The sequence below is a fragment of the Microcaecilia unicolor genome, chromosome 2 (genome assembly GCF_901765095.1).
Source record: "Microcaecilia unicolor chromosome 2, aMicUni1.1, whole genome shotgun sequence".
Classification (NCBI taxonomy): domain Eukaryota; kingdom Metazoa; phylum Chordata; class Amphibia; order Gymnophiona; family Siphonopidae; genus Microcaecilia; species Microcaecilia unicolor.
Window position 1 is genome coordinate 116,298,811 of NC_044032.1, and position 19,453 is coordinate 116,318,263.

General features: G+C 43.1%; 1 protein-coding gene across 3 annotated transcripts in view; it reads left to right on the forward strand.

Moving 5' to 3' along the window:
• LHFPL2 (LHFPL tetraspan subfamily member 2) overlaps positions 1-19,453 on the forward strand; it is a 382,911-nt gene that overhangs the window by 94,567 nt on the left and 268,891 nt on the right. For all 3 annotated transcript variants that reach the window (XM_030193238.1, XM_030193239.1, XM_030193240.1), the window contains exon 2: positions 5,398-5,526. The gene's annotated coding sequence lies outside the window, so the exon portion shown is untranslated. The remainder of the gene's footprint in view (positions 1-5,397; positions 5,527-19,453) is intronic.

Sequence of the window (19,453 nt, forward strand, 5' to 3'; positions counted from 1 at the left end):
TGCTCATCAGGGGAAAGCGCAAGAGAATTGTGCTTGGGCATGCACTCAGGCACAATCCTCCCGCATTTGTTTGACAGGTCCAGGCTGTCAAAAAAAGCCCAGACTTGTCAAACATTCCAAGGGACTGGACGTCTGGTGGATCCCTGGACTGCCCAAAGGCAAGGTCCTGATGACCTAGTGTCCCCCCCCCCAAGCCCCCACACAGTTCCCTAACACCCCCCCAACAAAATATGGTTGGAGTACATTGGACTTCCAGCCCACACCTGATGGTCTATTGCGCCCCCTTGGTGGTCTAGTGGCCCCGGATCCTCCCCCCGTACCTTCAGATGCCGGAGGAGAGAGTAGCAGTCCCTCCTGCTTCCAGCGCTGCATCCAAAGTGGCGGCACCCTGCCCTGCACAGTGCATCTTATGATGTGCTGGGCAGGGCTTCCATATATGTAATATGGTATGGAAGCCTTACCCAGCGCATTCCAGGATGCACTGGAGAGGGCAGAGTACCACCATTTTGGAGGCGGCACTGGAAGGAGGAGAGAGTGCTACTCCCTCCTTCGGCATCTGACGGTACGGGGAGAGTTTGGGGCTGCTAGACCACCAAGGGGGCATGCTAGACCACTTCCAGCCCTCTCTTCTGTTGGGAGGAGTGTTAGTTGGGCTGGAGGTCCACCCATAAGATCAGAGCGCAGTGCTCTGATCATACGGGTGGAATACTGAAGAGCTACATTTAAATATAATTTAAATGAGCTCTGTGGTATTCCCTGGCGTGCTCGCACTAGACTCCTCCAATCATGCTGTACTGGCAAATACGGGCGCTAGTGGCCTCTAGTGCCTGCATTTATCTTTTATTATCGGGGCATCAGTGCCTACATTTCTTGCTTAACTTTGGGCATGAGCATTTATGCCTGCGAGTGCTCGCAGCCAACTAATGGCAGTCAGGTGTGGAAATGCAGTGATTCTATAACACTGCTCCTAAAGTCTGGGAACAACCCCGCCCCCTTTGGAGTTGCGTGCTATGACATTTGCCACGCTTGTTATAGAATAAGGCATAGAGCAGATCTGTGTTTAATTCCTAATTACTGCCAATTAAGTGTTTGTTAACACCAAGGAGGTTTAATTGACAGGAGATGGCAGGAGTGTTCTTGGCCCATTTTCTGGCCTGAAGCCAGTAGGTGGAGCCTGCCACCATATTGAGTCACCCAAAACAATAGGAAACACTTATTACAAATGACTGCCTATGCGTGGCTTGGCGTGGACCAATAGTTTGCCTTGGTTTGAGTGTATCAAGATGGCAGCTATGGCTTCAGCCTTGTCACGTGACACTGTCTCCTGTCAATTAAACCTCCTTGGTTAACACCAATTATTGATTGTTAGTGGCAATTTAGCGAATTACTTTGTGTACAGATCTGTGATCTGCACCCAAAAATTGAGCGCCTAACTTTGGGTGGCCTATACAGAATCTGGGGGAAAGTGCTTCTTGTTGACTGATAATCTGATGAGTTATAACCAGAACTTCTATTGCCCCTTCTCTTAAGTAAACTATTCTGCAGGGTTGGGTGAATAATGAATGATTCTTTGCAAACTTTTGTGCGAAGGTAAACAATAAAATTCTACACCTAGACCAGTGCTTCTCAACCCAGTCCCAGGGGCACGACCAAACAGGTTTTCAAGATACCTATAATGAATATGCATGAGATTGATTTGCACGCATTGCTTCCTTAGTATGCAAATCTATCTCATATTCATCCTGAAAACCTGACTGGCTGGGTATACCAAGGACTGGGATGAGATAGAGAACCACTGACCTAGACTATGAGCTGTAGCCATGCTTACTGTTGCTGGAATTGCTGCATCTTACCAGATGAAACTGAACTGTAGTTTATGTGGAATGTGAATCTGTGGTAAAAGACTGTTGCTGGGAGCTCTGAAAAATTCCCATGTGCATCACCCCTAACAGACCCGCCCTCCCTGTGCTTTTCTAACCACTGCTAATCATTTCTAACCAGTGCTAGATGCACACTGCCCTGTACATGTAAGAGACCAAACTTTCTCTGTGTAGCTTATAAATGAATCAAGGCAATCATATATAACAAACATGACTCTAGTGTACAGGAAATGTGTATGTTAAGAGAAATGATTATGAAGCAGCTTCAAAATGGGGAGTTTTAGACTGGATTTAAATATGGCCAAGGAGGGAACATGATGCTCTGACTCAGGAAGTCTATCCGAGTCCAATGGCGCTTCAAAGTGGAAAGTACAGGGAGTTCGTGATGGAGAAGAAGGGCACAGACAGAAGCAGCTTGCCTGATAAAACATTGTTTCTGCGGAAGGGTGTAGGGAGGGAGAAGAGAAGTAATGAGGAGCTGCTGAATGAATGCAATTCTAGACAAATAAAAGAAGCTTGAATTGTATGTAAGGAGCCTGTGTGGTGACTTGAATAGAGCAGTTACATCACTTACTTCCATGGGAATTCTATAAAAGAGAGTGACATGTTCTGCACACAATGATTTATAATTCTGCAGAATTTTACAGACTTTATTTGCCCATCTAATAATATAATCACTGCTTTCAAGCAATAATTAATTTAAGAGGGAATATAGAAAAAGGTTATTACTCAGAGATCCTGAACTTTTTCTAATTGTTCTACAGAATTCCCCTGTCATTAGCAGAGCTGATTTAACAAAGTTCTATCAATGGGCCCCCACCCATTTCTGACACCCACTTTCCTCTCCCCAGATCTCTCTCTTTACCTCGTTCTTACCTTTCCCTCCCTACCTGGAATTACTGTTCCTCCCTTCTGCTCTCTTCCTCAGTCTCCACTTCTACCTCAAGCTTTGAGTCTGTGCTGTTCCTCCCCCCCCCCCCCCATGCTGTCCCTCATCATCCCCAAATTATCACTTTCCCATTAAATATCTCAGCCCCTTCTTACTCTCCCACCCCACCAAATCCCCAAGTCTCTGATCTTTCCTCCCAAGGCATCTTTCTCTCCGTATTTTCTGCCGTCATTTACTATGTTACTATACAAGACAGATTTGGATAGGCTGGAGTGGGCTTCAAGAGCAACTCCAGTATTTGGAGTGTAAGGACAGTGCTGGGCGGACTTCTACGGTTTATGATCCAGAAATGCCAAGAAAGACCATGATCAAGTATTTTATATCACATTCATTGTTGCTTTAATCAAGAATGAATTGATAGAGTGTGACTGTTGGGCAGTCTAGATAGACTGTTCAGGTCTTTGTCTGCCATCATTTACTAAGTTACTATTCCATCTTCCGGTCCCTTTCCCCACTGTATTCTTGCTCACACTATACCCTGCTGGTCATGAGCCCTTTCACACCCCCACCTCCTGTTTTCTGCTTTGCCTCCTCCTCCTCCCCTCTGCATTTCTCACTCAGTACACCAAATCCCCTCCCCTGCCTAAACCAAAGACCTGGCATTTCTCCTAACTGGTGTAACATAACATCAGGTGATCAGGCTGGTGGCCCCACTGTGGATGCGTGCCTAAATGCCACATAGGACAATTTGCTCCTACATAGCAGTGAATCGATAGGCAGAAGATCAAAAGCAAATATGGGCGCTAGAGGTCAATAGCGCCCTGCTAGTGCCCACATTTGCTTCCACCCGATGATTAGAGCTGGGGTTTTCTCCCGGACCTGTCAAATCTAAGCCCCATATAAGGGTTAAGCCTCGCCCAGCACATCCCAGGATGCCCCGGGCAGGGCGCCGCCATTTTGAGAAGGCATCTGAAGAGGCGGGTGGGCACGTGGCATTACGGCACCAAGAATGAGGCCCCAATTTATTGCCCTTCATGTTAATACCTGAGGCAACAGAGTGTTAAATGACTTACCCAAGATAGCAAACAGTGTCAGTGAGATTTGAGCCCTGGCTTTCCTCGTTCTCAGTCCATTGTTCTAACAACTAGATTGCTCAGTCTCACAAAAAAACAGTCCTCTAAACAAATGAAATATAAGAGGCAGGAAAGGGCAAGAGCAAAAGGGAAGAGTGGAGAACTGCCTATATTAATGAGAAATACAAGCAAGTCAGAAAACGGACCACAAGGAGGGAGAAATTTGGTGAGCTAGTCATATAGAGCTAGGCCTGCTAGCCTGGCACCTAGGTTGACCAGAGGGAAGCTAGGCGATTGGCACTGAAAATCAGAGCTAACAACCTAAGGGGTGCTTTTACAAAGCTGCATTAAGCACTAACGTGCTTACCGCAGCAAAACAATGGCTTACCATGGGGTACACTGAGGTGTCCTGCAGTAATTTTGGGATGTGTGCACACTACCCCTCTGCTAAAAAGTTGATTTTTTTAACACTGGGGGTGGAGGGTTGGCGTGTTCTGTGCTAATTGGTTAGCGCAGCTACATTGCCGTACTCTAACCAATGTGCTTAGCGCATAAGCCCTTACCATCTACATAATAGGTGGTGTTAGGGGCTCACGCTAATGGCAAAATTAGCTCATGCTCATTAGAGGCCCGATATTCAGCCGGCAGTGGGCAGTGCTTTTGCTGTCCGCTGCTGGCGTTAAACACAGATATTCAATGCTGGGCAGTTTCCAGCGACCGGCATTGAATATCCGGGGGTTTTTAACTGCTAAAAAGTTAACTGGTTATGCCAATATTCAGTGAAAACCAGTTAACTTTTTAGCAGTCAAAGAAACGTATCCATTTAGGTGTGCGATATGGCCAGTTATGCACTAGGCGCTAACCGGTAATATTCAACTGGTTATCTTCTTTGCACTTGCTTACATTAAACATGATCTGCCATTTGGATGCCCAGTCTCCCAGTCTAGTAAGGTCCCCTTGCAGTTTTTCACAATCCTCTTGCGATTTAACAACTTTGAATAACTGCTGGGAGTTGCACATTTCCCGGCATTCAGTGTCTGAGGTTAGTTCAGCCCATGACAGTGAGCGGCTTACAAACGGACTAAATATATTGTCCCCATACTGCTTTGTCACCTTCTGATTACCCATCCACCTCTGCATGTTTCTTACTCCTTCCCCCCCCCCCCCCCCCCCCCCCCCATCATCTGTACCTTTTCCTCAAGACTGCCATTGGAATGCTTTTTATATTTCACTTAAAATATATTTTGAAATTGTCATCTCATGTTCATACCTGACCTGAAGAAGTAGTTCTGCCTTCAAAAGTTTGTCAAAAAATGTTAGTCTGATAAAAAAAAAGGTATCTTCTTATTTTCCTTTGTTTTGGTTTATATTATTTCTATTTATTACCTCCTAGGAATAATAATTGTAGGGAGCGCTGAAGGATTGTAAGTTTTCATCTTATTATTCAGAGCATGGGCTAGAGGTTTGACACAATAGAAAGGAGTTATACAGACCATCCCCTCTGCCATCTCCATGACTACATTTTGCCTTTTCTTTTCTCTCTCCTGCGCTATAGACTTCCTGCACATTCGCACCCTTGACAGACTGAACATATATTTTCTGTCAACTGAGGAACAGCCAGCACTACCCAGCTCACAGTTACACAGAAGGTCGCATCTACGTTTTGAGCGAGGCTGGAGATAAGGTAACGGTTATGGTTTTTTTCTTCTGTTCAAATGATTGTCTTGCATTCCTGTTGTTACTACTATATGCAAAGTGGTTTTACAAATGTTACTGCCTGCAGAGAACTTCGAGAACTTCATAAACAAAGTGGTGTCAGTTAAGAGAAGGATGTCATTTAGCATTCAACTACTTTGATCATTTGATTCAAAGAGTCTCAAGTGTTTGTACTGGAAGTAGAATGTTTTAAGTGCAGGAAGAGTACTGTGTGGTTCTGAAAAAATTGCATTTCGGAAAGGGTCCTTGGGGTAGCTGACATGACAGATCTTTACGTTTTTGGTTGTGTAAACAGTCACCGTTTAACCTGATTAATTGCTGCAGCTGAACACTTCAGAGGATATTTCTGGAGCTGAAATTTAATTTATGAAGATGCACATTTTCAAACGGAAAAATGAATCAAGCAAGAAAAGAAGAAGTAATTAAAGTACCCAGAGTGCAAACCAGAACTACTGCACAAAACATGATGGGGGGGGGGGGGGGGGGGTGCCCTGTCTTCTTCAAAGACCAGAAATTGGCAGCCTGGAAAAACAGTGCCCAGGACAGGGCCCTGGTCACCACACCCTAGTTCCAGCCATCGGTGTGACATCCTGTTTACTACAGTAATCAGGCAAACCTACTAAGGAAAAATACCCACACAAAGTTCTGCCTACCTCTAGTCTTGCTGATAAAAATATGTGCGTGTTGTGGGAAAATGCATCTCCTTTCACTTGTGTACAGAGTGGGCAATAATTAAAGCATATTTCCAGAACAAAAACTGTGCTTTGCTCAGAGAAAGGGCTTTGATTATTGTTCTCAGCCAAAAATAAATGGCAAAACATTTACAAGGGACCAGGGAGTAGCCTAATAATTAGAGCATCAAGCTGGGAACCAGAAGGTCCGGGTTCGTATCCCACAGTTCCTTGTGGCCTTGAGCAAATCACTTAACCTTCCATGCCTTGGGATGGCAGGGGATGGCGCTCACAGCCTCACCTTACCATCACACTTGTGGCAGCCCCTATAAGCCATTCACAGCTGGGTACATGTGCATACGGGACAGAGATAGAGAAATATTTACAAAGCCCTGCTTTCAAAATACTTCTACTGTTGTTTAAGGTAGCAAAAAATCTGTTTGACTTATAGGTCCCTGGATTCCATTTTGGCACAATGATACTAGAAGCAAAATAATAATTTTGTGCTCTGCATTATGAAACTATTTGGGCGAGTGTGATGTCCAAGTGCCAGGACTGCTCAGCTTCTATTTTTGGGGGTCAGTTGGGGTTGGGATTGCTCCAGAGGCTTTATACATAGCCCCCGGAGTTGAGACAGGTGTCCCAGCCATCACAGAACAGAAACTAGATGCCAAGAGACTATATAATTATATTGATTCCAGTAACGTAATGGCAATAGAATAGAAGGGCAATAAGGGGAGTTTATGAAACCAAAAACCAGTTAGTACAATAGAGTAAAATTTCATATATTCTGCAAATACCTTTTACAGCTCTGTGTGGATCACAGAAAAAAAAAACCCAAGACAATCCTTGGAATTACATAAAATAATAAAAAGTAATACTAATCCATTGATCTGACTAAATATTCTTTAAATAAAACAGATTTCAAACTTTTCTGAAACATCATATAGGGGCCTTTTTGCAATGCCACAGTAGAGCTGCTGTGTCATTGGCACATGGCAGTCTGGCACTACATGCAGGAGCCAGAGGTACTGACACCTCCAGTGTGTGCCATTTCTGGGTGACAGAAAATGCATTTTTTGCGCCAGGTTAACGTGCGATCCCTTATCGCCTCCTAAATAGGTGATGGTAAGGGCTCCCCCCCCCCCACCCCGGAAATGGCTGCGCGGCAAGTGTGCACTTAACACATAGTCATTTCCTTTTATTTTGCCTTTCGCCCACTGCCGTTAAAGGTGCCTCGGCCCGCAGCAAATGCACACACTGACGCTATCGCAGGGCCCCTTTTACCGAACTTTGGTAAAAGAGGCCCATAGTTAGTTATCACTCTTAACTGATTAGGTAGACTATTCCAAAGTTTAGCCACCTTGTAAGTGAAAGACAATGAATACAAAATTTTGCTCTTGAATTTATTAAAGCTTGAGAATCAAAGATTCAACTGGGAGTGGAGGAGTAGCCTAGTGGTTAGTGCAGTGGACTTTGACCCTGGGGAACTGAGTTCAATTCCCACTACAGCTCCTTGTGACTCTGGGCAAGTCACTTAACCCTCCATTGCCCCTGGTACAAAATAAGTACCTGAATATATGTAAACCACTTTGAATGTAGTTGCAAAAACCTCAGAAAGGCAGTATATCAAGTCCCATTTCCCTTTCTCAAGCTTGAAGTATGATGTTTTGAAAAATGATAAGATGTATCATATAGGGCAATGTTTATTAAGGTAGACTAGCGTTTTTAGCTTGCGCTAAAAATTAGCCATATGGGTGTCTCTAGCATTAGCGAGTGCTGATTTTAGTGTGTGCTAAAAACGTTAGCGCACCTATAGCACGGCTTAGTAAATAGGGCCCATATTTTGGTGATTGACCCTGTAATATTTTAAACACTAAACTGCACAATTTAAAAATAGCTCTCGTTCAGTTGGTAACAAATGCAATAAAGCTATCATGGCCAGTGATAAGAAAGGCAAACATCTCACTATAGTGTGTATTGAGCAGAAGAAAGCATTTGATAGTATTCCACAGGACTGAACAATAAATTGCCATGAAATTCAAAAATAAATCCTGGATTTATTTATTTGTTTACTTCTTTGGACCCCTTTTACCAAGGTGAGGTAGGGCTACCGTCTGGGTAGCACCTGGCAAAACAGCACTACTACCGGATGCGCCGTGGCTCCCTGTGGTAGTTCTGAGTTTGCCGTGCGCCGTTTCCTGTGCTAGAAAATAATTTCTATTTTCAAGCGCAAGGGCGGGGAGTAGGTGTTCCCGACAGAAAATAGGCAGCACGGGAGCACTGTCATGTGCTGCCCAGTTACCGCAAGAGTAGTGCGTGAGCTCTTACCGCTCCTTGTAAATAGGAGGTAGTAAGGGCTCAGCTGGTAATGGCCACACACTAATTTGGAAATTAGCTTGCGGCCATTAAAGGAAAGAGCCACTCTAAAAAGTGGCTGGAGCGCGCGGGAAACCCATGTGCTTAAATAACTGCTGGCCACTTTTTAAACACAGCTTAGTAAAAGGGCCCATTATCTTTATTAATCACCTTTTGAAGAGATTCACCCAAGGTGGTATACAGCAGGTACAGCTTGACATAAATAACTTAGGTTGTGTCAACAGCATAACAACAGTAAAATGATCAAATGTCAGCTTAATACACAGATAAGCCAATTAAATTCTAGCAATAGTGTCTGTAATTTAAATATTAATTCATTCATATAACAAACATGATAAAAGTCAGAAGAATACAAATGGTACAACATAATAAGTAGCATGGTAGAGCATTTATTTAATAGATGTCAGCACAATACAAATGAAACACCTTAATGGCCAACACATTAGAACATTCATATAACAAATGTGATGCTCACGATGTCAGCACAATACAGTGAAGCACTTTAATAAGTAACAGAAGGGACAAGTGCAGTTGGGGTATAATGACTGACAAAATGGGTAAAAGAAAGGCTTAAATATGGACCCCTTTTATAAAGTGACGGTACCCATACCGCTGCTTTGCCGCATGTCATTTCGGCACTACTGCCGGGCTACTGCAGTTGATATTTGTTCAGGTAAGTTATTTGAGCCTTTAAAATTTTCCTAACATTGCAAGTTTAGTTAAAATAATGTGTTGAATATGTCTTCATAGTTAAAGGAATCGATGAAGTTGGTGGATGAAGCTTGATGATGTAAGTTTGTTTCATCAATTACCACCACTGAAGTTCCCTTTCTGGTTAAAGTATAAAGTTTTACATTAGTTTATGTGTGCAACATTGTAGCTATATTTGTTCAATTACATTGTATTGGGTTACAATTTACAAATTTGCCTGTGGCGGAGAGTTTATCTGACCTGGGAGTGAACAGTAAGTAAACTCAACCATTCCCTAACCGTAACTTAACGCAACAAGGCATTCGAAACACCATCCCAGCCAAAGCCCAGTGCAATAGGGTGCCCAAGATGCCCCAACACCTCAGAAATGCCCCACACCTTGACCGGTGTAACAAGGACCCGAGGCACCTCCATGCCATTGAAACGCTATCCATACACAGGACCAGCACAATAGGGCTCCTGAGTTTTCCCTAGATTTGGACGTCCCTAGACATGGACGTTTCTGATTTTCGATGATTTTCGAAACCAAAGACGTCCATGTCAAAAACGACCAAATGCAAGCCATTTGGTCGTGGGAGGAGCCAGCATTTGTAGTGCACTGATCCATCTGACATGCCAGGACACCAACCGGGCACCCTAGGGGGCACTGCAGTGGACTTCATAAATTGCTCCCTTATCTTGTGTGCTGAGCCCCCAAAACCCCACTACCCCTAACTGTACACCACTACCATAGCCCTTACGGGTGAAGGGGGGCACCTAGATGTGGGTACAGTGGGTTTGTGGTGGGTTTTGGAGAGCTCGCTATGCGGATAGTTCTCTGGATTAAGTCAGGACAAGAATATTTTCTATCCTGACTTTATCAGGATAGTTATCCATATACAGGGATAGCCATGGCTAAGCCATTTATCTGGATAACAGATGCCATTATCTGGATAAATGATTTTGAATATCAAGCTCTTGATCAATTTCCTGAGTTTTGATGGCTCTTCAATGTATCGGGGCATGTATTGAAATCCTTGTGCATCCTTACCTGTATATACCATGACTTGAAATGCTGGTTTGTATTTTCTGACTGGGAAAGCTGTTAGGACATAAAACTAGTGGCTTCTCTAAGTTTGTTTTTGTTTTGGTTTTTTTTGTTGAGACCTGGAACAGTGAAAGAATGTGAAAATAAACTCAAATCACTAGTTGAACTGTAACACTTGCTTCCTCTTAGAATGTGGATTGTTAATGTTTAATATGCCTTAGTTGTTAGTGCAAGGTTCATTGACTTTTATTGCGGGTAGACTCTTTAAAGCTGAATTTACCAGTTGTAGTAATGCGTAATGAAAGCATATACAGATATTTTAGAAAATAATTCAGTTGTATCCCCTCTCCTCAGCAGTCATGATGCACAGGTTATCACTGCTTAAGAAATATAGTTTAAAATGATCAGCAAATGAAGAAAATAGTTGCTTCATCAAGCTAGCAGAAACAGGGTTCATAATGAAAGGCGGATATAACTAGGAGACCTACTCCTCAGATTAAGGCTAATATACTTGGTTTTTAAGTGACATTAAATCCTTTACTACATCAAAGGGCTAGGAAATCATTATAATGCTACCAGGGGCGAAGCCAGCCCTCCGATTTGGGGGGGAACCCAGAGGTAGACTTGGGGCAGTGCATTCCCCCCCCCCCCCCCCCCCCCGGCACCAAAATAATATCTCTCCTGATGGGATGCTGAAGCCCTGCTAGGGACTCCCTGAGCATACTCAGTTCTTGCATGAACTGAGCATTTGCAAGGTGTTCTGTGGTCGTCAGCTGAAGCATGCTACCAACTTCTGTACTGCAGCAGCGCAAGGAGGAGGGGAGCAGCTCAACAACGAATTCCTTTGGCTGGCAGGGGTTTGGCGTCCCCACCAGCTATTTAACAGGATCTGCATGTTTGGAGGGACTCTCAGTACACATTGGGGGGGGGGGGGGGGGGGGGAGGGCAGGCCCCCAAGGCCCATCTGTGGCTACACCACTGAATGATACAAATATAAGTAGTATCAATATGGGAATAAATCTGGGAATCTGCCATCTGTGCTAAAAAACTGGGAAGACAGTTGGCATATAGCTGCACCAAGAAACCAGTTCCCAATTTTCAAACCATTGGCCTGGACACCGTAAGAACTAGAATATTCAGTGTCATGGGGCCCACTCTTTGGAATGCCCTGTGATTACATCTTCAATTATTTCAGGATGCCTGTGGTATTTAGCTAGCCTTTTTGGACCATCTCTGGTTTCACCTCTCTCTGGTGGGCCAGTTGGGGACACTGACACCGTCCAGCTGCACTTCTCTCTATCTCCTCTTCTATTTATGATGTAACTTCATTTCACTATTTCTTTTCTAATGATTGGATTGTATTACTGTAAACCAGTCAGTATGGATCCCTGAATGACCAGTAAATATATAGATTAAACTTGAAAACTTGGAACATGAACCAAAGTGGAAAGGTGGTCATCTCCTATGAGCATGTTGTTAATGTGCTTTGTATTATAGAATCCAACTTTTCTGGGAATTGTATGGGAAGTATCATGGACAGGACAACTTACAGAAAATAAATCTCTTGCAAATTAATGGTAGGTAGGTGAAGCTGTATCAGTGGAAGAAATTCAGCTAGGGATTAAGAAAGCTAAGGCTTTCAGGACCCTAGATGCAGAAAAGGTTGGGAGGGAGTTTTGTAAAATCTTGCAGGATAAACTCTGTATATCACTGGGTTCCTTATTTATGCATCTGATAAACTTAGGAAGATTCCTTTGGAATGAATGAGACCCTTGTAATTTTGAAAGCATGTAAAGACTTCTACAAGCCAGAGTTGTATAGGTCGATACCATTATTGATCTTACATTGCTAGCCATAGCATATAGACCACTTCTGATAATGCCAAACATTATACAAGAAAGTTTGTGAGTGGGAGGCATCATGCGTCTAACCTTTGGAACATTCTTGAATCTGTGGAATACTATAAGACATCAAGTAACCCATCAATTCTAATAATTCTGATAAAACATTTGATTGTGTGAGCTGAAACTACCTAAATGAGGTCTAAGAGAGATTCAGTTTAGCTGGGAATTTTATTAAGGTGGTTCATTTTCATTCCTCAAATCTTTTGGTAATAGTAAATGGCTTTAGAAAGGAATATTTTCTGTTGCAGCTGAGCACATTACAAAGTTATCCTCTGTTGCCCATTCTATTCCTTCTTTTATTGGAGGAAATGTTACTTTTAAATGGGCAGAGGGTTCCTTTAGCTACTTACCTGTTATTTTGCTGTCAGACTTCAATATGAGAAGCTCCATTTTAGATAGAATGTAGAAATGTATATAATTCTGGTAGTATTTTAGAAAACAATGTGTTTTGTAAAATGCATACAGGGGTGCATGCTGGGGATATTAATCCTAATTCTGGTCATTCTAATTAACTCTAACCCTTCTCGTACAGGTCACACTTCAATGTCTCCAATCTTATTTCTGTTCCTCTTCTTTCCCCTTCTTCTTTGCCTTTCTCATGTGCCCTGTTGAATGTATGCTCTGTCTCCAACATTCTTGCGTACATCTATGACCTCTTTATCTCGCATAATCTCCACCTGCTTGTTCTAATTGAGACTTGGCTTTGCTCTGAAGTCTCTGCTTTAGTTGCTGCCCTGTATCCACCCAGTTGGACAGAGGGGTGCTGTGCTGCTAGTCTCACCTTCTTGTAATTTCAACCTCTTCTTCTACTTCAGTCTCACTGCCTTTCTTCCTTTGAAGTCCACTCCATCCGTCTATTTGCTCCACTACCTCTCCAAGTAGAAGTCATTTATTGACCCCCTGATAAGTCTCTTTCTTCCTTTCTCATTGACTTTTTTTTAATGTTCAAACATTTTTATTGCAACCAAATAGACATCATCAAACATAACTGTGCATAATACAAATATCAAAGCTTCAGGTAACTATACAAAGGTGTACTAACTAACAGGCAGCAAGGAAAAGATATGCCCTATGATTGACTTTTGACTCCTGGCTTTCCTTCTTTCTCGAACCTTCATCTCCTTTCCTCATTCTTGGGGATTTTAACATTCATGCTAATGACCCCTCTGACTCTTATGCCTCTAAGTTTCCCACTTTAACATCCTCATTCAATCTTCAGCTGTGCACCACTACCCCTACACACCAGAATGTCCATTGCCTTGATCTTGTCTTCTTCAACTGCTCATTCTCTGATTTCTCTACCTCAGTTTTTCCTCTCTCTGACCATCATTTGATAACTTTCACACTTAACCCCCCCCCCCCCCACACACACACACACACAGTCCTATCCAATCTCCACCAATACATTTAAGAATCTTCAGGCTATTGATCCTTGCACTCTCTCCACAACTGTTTCATCTCTCTTCTCAACCAATGTTATCCAGGTCTGCCAATAAGGCTGTCTCTTACTATAATACTGTTCTCTCATTTGCTCTAGACACTCTTGCCCCTCCCATTCCCCATTCTGTAAGGAGTATCAAAGCCAGCCTTGGCTGACCTCTACAATTCACTACCAATGTTCCTGTGCCTGATCTGCTGACCACTTTTGGCTAAAATCCCATGCCTATGCTGACTTCATACATTATAAATTCTTGCTGACCTCCTTCCACTCTCTCCTACTGTCATTCCTTCTATCTGTCGTATCATCAAGCTTTCACTTTCCACTGTAACTGTTCCTGATGTCTTTAAACATCACTCCTGAAAAAAACCTTCATTGGACCCTACCTGCCTTTCCAACTATCGCCCTGTTGCCCTCCTCTCTAACTTATCCAAGATACTAGAACATACTGTTCACTGCTGTTGTCTTGACTTTCTTTCATCTCAAGCTATTCTTGATCCACCACAAACTGGTTTTCACCCTCTACATTCAACTGCACCAGCCCCTGCTAAAGTCTTTAATGACCTGTTCCTGGCCGGATCCAAAGGCCTCTATTCTGTTCTCATACTTTTCAATCTATCTGCTGCTATTGACACTGCTCCTTGATACGTTGTCCTCCCTTGGGATTTGGGGCTCTGTTGTGTCTTGGTTTTCTTCTTATCTCTGTCATCGCACTTTTAGTGTATGCTCTGGTGGATCCTCTTCCATTGCTATCCCACTATCAGTCAGTGTACCTCAGGGTTCTTTCTTGGGACCTCATCTTTTCTCTATTTATACTTATTTTATTGGTGCTTTCAGTATCAACTTTATGCTGATGATTTCCAGATCTCCCTCCCCACATCAGCAATTTCAGCAGGAATCCAGCCCCAAGTCTTAGCCTGCCTGTCTGACATTGCTGCCTGGATGTCTCACAGCCATCTGAAACTGAATAAGGCCAAGACTTAGCTTCTTATCTTTTCCCCTAAACCAGCCTTTCTTCTTCTCCCATTCTCTGTCTCTGTGGATAACACTCTCATTCTCCCTTTCTCATCAGCTTGTAACCTTGGAGTTATCTTCGACTCCTCACTCTTTCTCTACACAAATCCAACAGACTGCTAAAACTTGTTATTTTCTCTATAATATCACCAAAATTTGTCCCTTCCTTTCTGACTGCATTACCAAAATCCTTATCCACACTCATCGATTCATGCTTAGGTTACTGCAACTTGCTTCTCACAGGACTCCCACTAAACCAGTTTTCTCCCCTTCAATCTGTTCAAAATTCTGCTGTATGACTTATATTTTGTCAGTTTCGGTATGCTCACATTAACCCTCAAGCCACTTAATTGACTCCCTATCTGTTTCTGCTTATAGGGGCCCTTTTACAAAGGTGCAGGAGGGGTAGCGCGTGCACCTGGCAGTAATTACAATTGGCATGCGCTGAATCCGGTGGTAGAAAACTATTTTCTCTTTTCTACCGCAGAGGGCATTCCCAGTGGTAACTGGCAGCTCACCCACATTGGCGCGCACTCATGGCTACCGTGAGCCCTTACCGCTAAGTCAGTAGGTGACAGTATGGGCTCAGGCCATAAATAGGCGCATGGTAGTTTTAATATTAGCACAGGCCTATTTCCTGGCCCATTAAAAAATTGCCTTTTTCCCAGCCACGGTAAAAAGTGGTCCAGCTGTGCCTAAAAGATGTGCCCACACTATCGCAGGCCACTTTTTACAGTGGCTTTGTAAAAGGACCCCATGTTTTAAACTCCTCTTATTGACTTACAAGTGCATTCACTCTGCAGCGCCTCAGTATCCTTCCATTCGTCTCTCCTACACTCCTCTCCGGGAACTCCATTCATCGGGTAAATCTCTCTTATCTGTACCCATCTCCTCCATGGCAAACACCAGACTTCGTTCCTTTTATCTTGCTACACCATATCCCTTCCTGAGTCAGTATGTCAAGCTCCGTCTCTGGCCGTATTTAAATCTAGGCTAAAAGTGCATCTTTTTAAGGCTGCTTTTAACTCCCATTTACTTGTTCAATACTCATGTCTGTTTTAATCATTCCCTCCATAAGTAATTCCCTTATCCCTCCTGTTTGTCTTGAGTAGATGGTAAGCTCTGTCGAGGTGGGGACCATCTTATACGTGTTTAGGATACAGCTCCTATGTCTAGTAGTGCTATAGAAATGATAAGTAGTATATTTTATTTAAATTTTGCTCACACCTTTTTCAGTAGTAGCTTGGAATGCCCTCCCGCAGGAGGTGGTGGAGATGAAAACGGTAATGGAATTCAAGCATGCGTGGGACAGGCATAAAGGAATCCTGTGCAGAAGGAATGGATCCACAGAAGCTTAGCTGAAATTGGGTGGCGGGGGGAAGAGGGGTTGGTGGTTGAGAGGCTAGGATGGGGGAGGGCAGACTTATACGGGGTCTGTGCCGGAGCCGGTGATGGGAGGCGGGACTGGTGGTTGGGAGGCGGGAAATACTGCTGCACAGACTTATATGGTCTGTGCCCTGAAAAAGACAGGTACAAATCAAGGTAAGGTATACACATGAGTTTATCGTGGGCAGACTAGATGGACCGTGCAGGTCTTTTTCTGCCGTCATCTACTATGTTACTATGTTAAGATGAGTTTCATTCAGGTACTTGAATATTTCTCTGTCCTGGGAGGGTTCACAATCTAAGTTTCTACCTGAGGTAATGGAGGGTTAAGTGACTTGCCCAAGATCACAAGGAGGAGCAGCAGCAGGATTTGAACTGGCCACCTCTGGATTGCAAGACTGGTGCTCTAACCACTAGGCCACTTCTCCACTCTTCTACTAGTAATAGTATGTCCAGTGGGAGCAGACATTTTTATTTATTTATGCATTCTTTGTTCTAGCCCACTATTATCCAAAAACAAGTTTCAGTTCAAAGTGGCTTACAGTTTACATTTTGGTGGCATTACAATAGTGTTGTGCAATGTGGAGAGGTCATCTTTAGTTCATGTGGTTATTCATAGAGTTTTTGAAGTGGAAAAGGTAGTGGTAGCTTTTGTGTTCAGTTGTAGAGTTTTGGTGATATTTATTCGTATAGTTTTTGAAGAGGTAGATTTGAAAGGAAGGCGTCAATATCTTTGTGATTAGCTGTAGAAGTTTTTTGAAGAGGTAGGTTTTCACAAAGTGACACGTTAAAATACTGAACAGAGGAAACACAGTAACTTACATGTCCAAGTCCTGACATTTACATGTGCTAAGTTTTTATAGCACAATTTATACATTTAACTCTGCCATTTTTATATGCCTGCCACTAATTGCCAACAGAGGACGAAATCCCTATTTATCGTCCAATTGGAAGGGGAAATAAGCAATAGGGGTTAAAGGGGTGAATTTCCTTAATTTCTCCTTTAAAGAACTGCCCCAAACAAGTGTTTTATTCAAAATTACGTGTAAAGAAGTGCTCACACACTAACCCCCCTGTTTACTAAGCCGCGCAGCAGTGCCTACACCGCCATTCAAAGTGAATGGGCTGTGTCAGCATTAGCGCAAGGCAGCCACTAATGTGGTTTACAGCCTTATTTTCTAAAGAGAAAGACGCCCATATTTCGACCCAAATCGGGAGATGGGCACCTTTCTCCCATGGGCGCCCAAATCGGTATAATCGAAAGCCGATTTTGGGCGTCTTCAACTGCAATCTGTCGCGGAAACGGGCAAAGTTGACGGGAGCGTGTCGGAGGTGTGGTGAAGGCGGGACTTGGGCGTGGTTATCGGCCTAGGAGAGATGGGCGCCCTTGGCCGATAATTGAAAAAAGAAAGGTGTTTTTAGCGCAAATTTGGGTCTTTTTTTAACCCTTTTTTTCACGAACAAGTCCCCCAAAAGTGCCCTAAATAACCACATGACCACCGGAGGGAATCGGGGATGATCACCCCTGACTCCCCCAGTGGTCACTAACCCCCTCCCACCATAAAATAACAAACTTTAAGAACTTTTTTTCCCAGCCTGTATGCCAGCCTCAAATGCCATACCCAACTCCATCACAGCAGTATGCAGGTCCCTGGAACAGTTGTTAGTGGGTGCAGTGGACTTCAGGCAGGTGGACCCAGGCCCACCCCCCCTACCTATTACACTTGTGGTGGTAAATGGGAGCGCTCCAAACCGCCCCCAAAACCCACTGTATCCACATGTAGTGTCCCCCTTCAGCCATAAGGGCTATGGTAATGGTGTAGAGTTGTGGGCAGTGGGTTTTGGGGGGGATTTGAGGGGCTTAGCACCCAAGGGATGGGAGCTATGGAGGTATTTAATTAAACGAAACCGCCCAGCTCAAATCTGCACAAATCTGATGCATTTGCCGGGCACAAACCGTATTATCGAAAAAAAGATGGACACCCATTTCTTTCGAAAATACGGTCTGTCCCGCCCCTTCATGTACCCGTTCTCGGACATAGACGCCCATGGAGATGGGCGTTCGCGTTCGATTATGGCCCTCTTAGTAAACAGGGGGGGTAATATTTTTTAATGGCTGCGCACTAATGTCAAAATTAGCACATGACCATTAATGCAAAAAACTAGAAAATTCAGCCATTTTCTGGCAGTGGTAAAAATTACCTTAGCGTGCGTGAAAGATCTTAGTAAGGAAGAACTAAGGCCACTTTTTACAGCCGCTTACCCCCTCCTTTTACAAAGCTGCGCCAGTGGCTGCAGGAATGGTAATGCGGCATTGCCACATGGCTTGTAAAAAAGGGGGGGGGGTTAGTAAAAGAACCCCTAAGACTTTTCTCCCATTCTGTGTCTGTAAGGAAAAGACTTAGGGCTCCTTTTACTAAGGTGCACTAAAATATTTAGTGTGCGCTAAATACTAAGAAGCCCATTTTATTCTTATGGGCTTCTTAGAATTTAGCACACATTAATTATTAGCACATGCAAAATCCATTAGCGCACCGTAGTAAAAGGACCCTTTAGTAAATCAAATATTTTGTGCCTGTGGAAAAATACATGATACATCTGGTCAAAGAAGACTAGTCTTTCAGATTTTGCCTTAATTTCCATAAACAAAAAAGGACAATTTGGATAGAAGACAAACATATCAAGCGGTAAGGATATTCTAAAGTATATCACAATTGTTTTCCCATTCCATTTTATGCAGACATTTTTTTAATTGAAATTTTTAATTGCATTATATTCAGAACACAAAGAAGAAACAATTCCTACACAAAGGTAACAATCCTTCCCAAAGGCACTATAAAAGACGCATAAAGAAACTAGGAAAATTAGCCCACATTATGGGGAAACCTGAAAGAATTAAGGAAATAAATCCCATAAACATAAACTGATTCAAATGAATACATAGTTAACGATCCAATAACATTAATAACCCATTCTAACCCTATACCACAAAATGAAATCCTTTACTTATTTATTTAACAGGTTTATCACTAAGGAAATTCTCTAAATGAGTAGGATCAAAAAAGGTATATTACTTCCCTTGCCAGGAGATTAGACATTTACAAGGAAATCTTAAAGGACCCTCTAATTGAGAAACCTTCTGTTTCAATTGAAGAGATAGCTTCTTCCTGAGCTATGTGACTCGCGCCACATCGGGAAACAATTGAACCTTTTGACCATAAAAGGCAAGGTCTTTTTTCTTAAAATAAGCCTTTAAAACCATAATTTTATCCTTTTCAACAGAAAAGGTCACCAAGAGTGTAGCCCTTGTAGATATTCATCAGTAGATGTTTCTAAAAAATTAGTTAAATTAAACTGACTGCTCT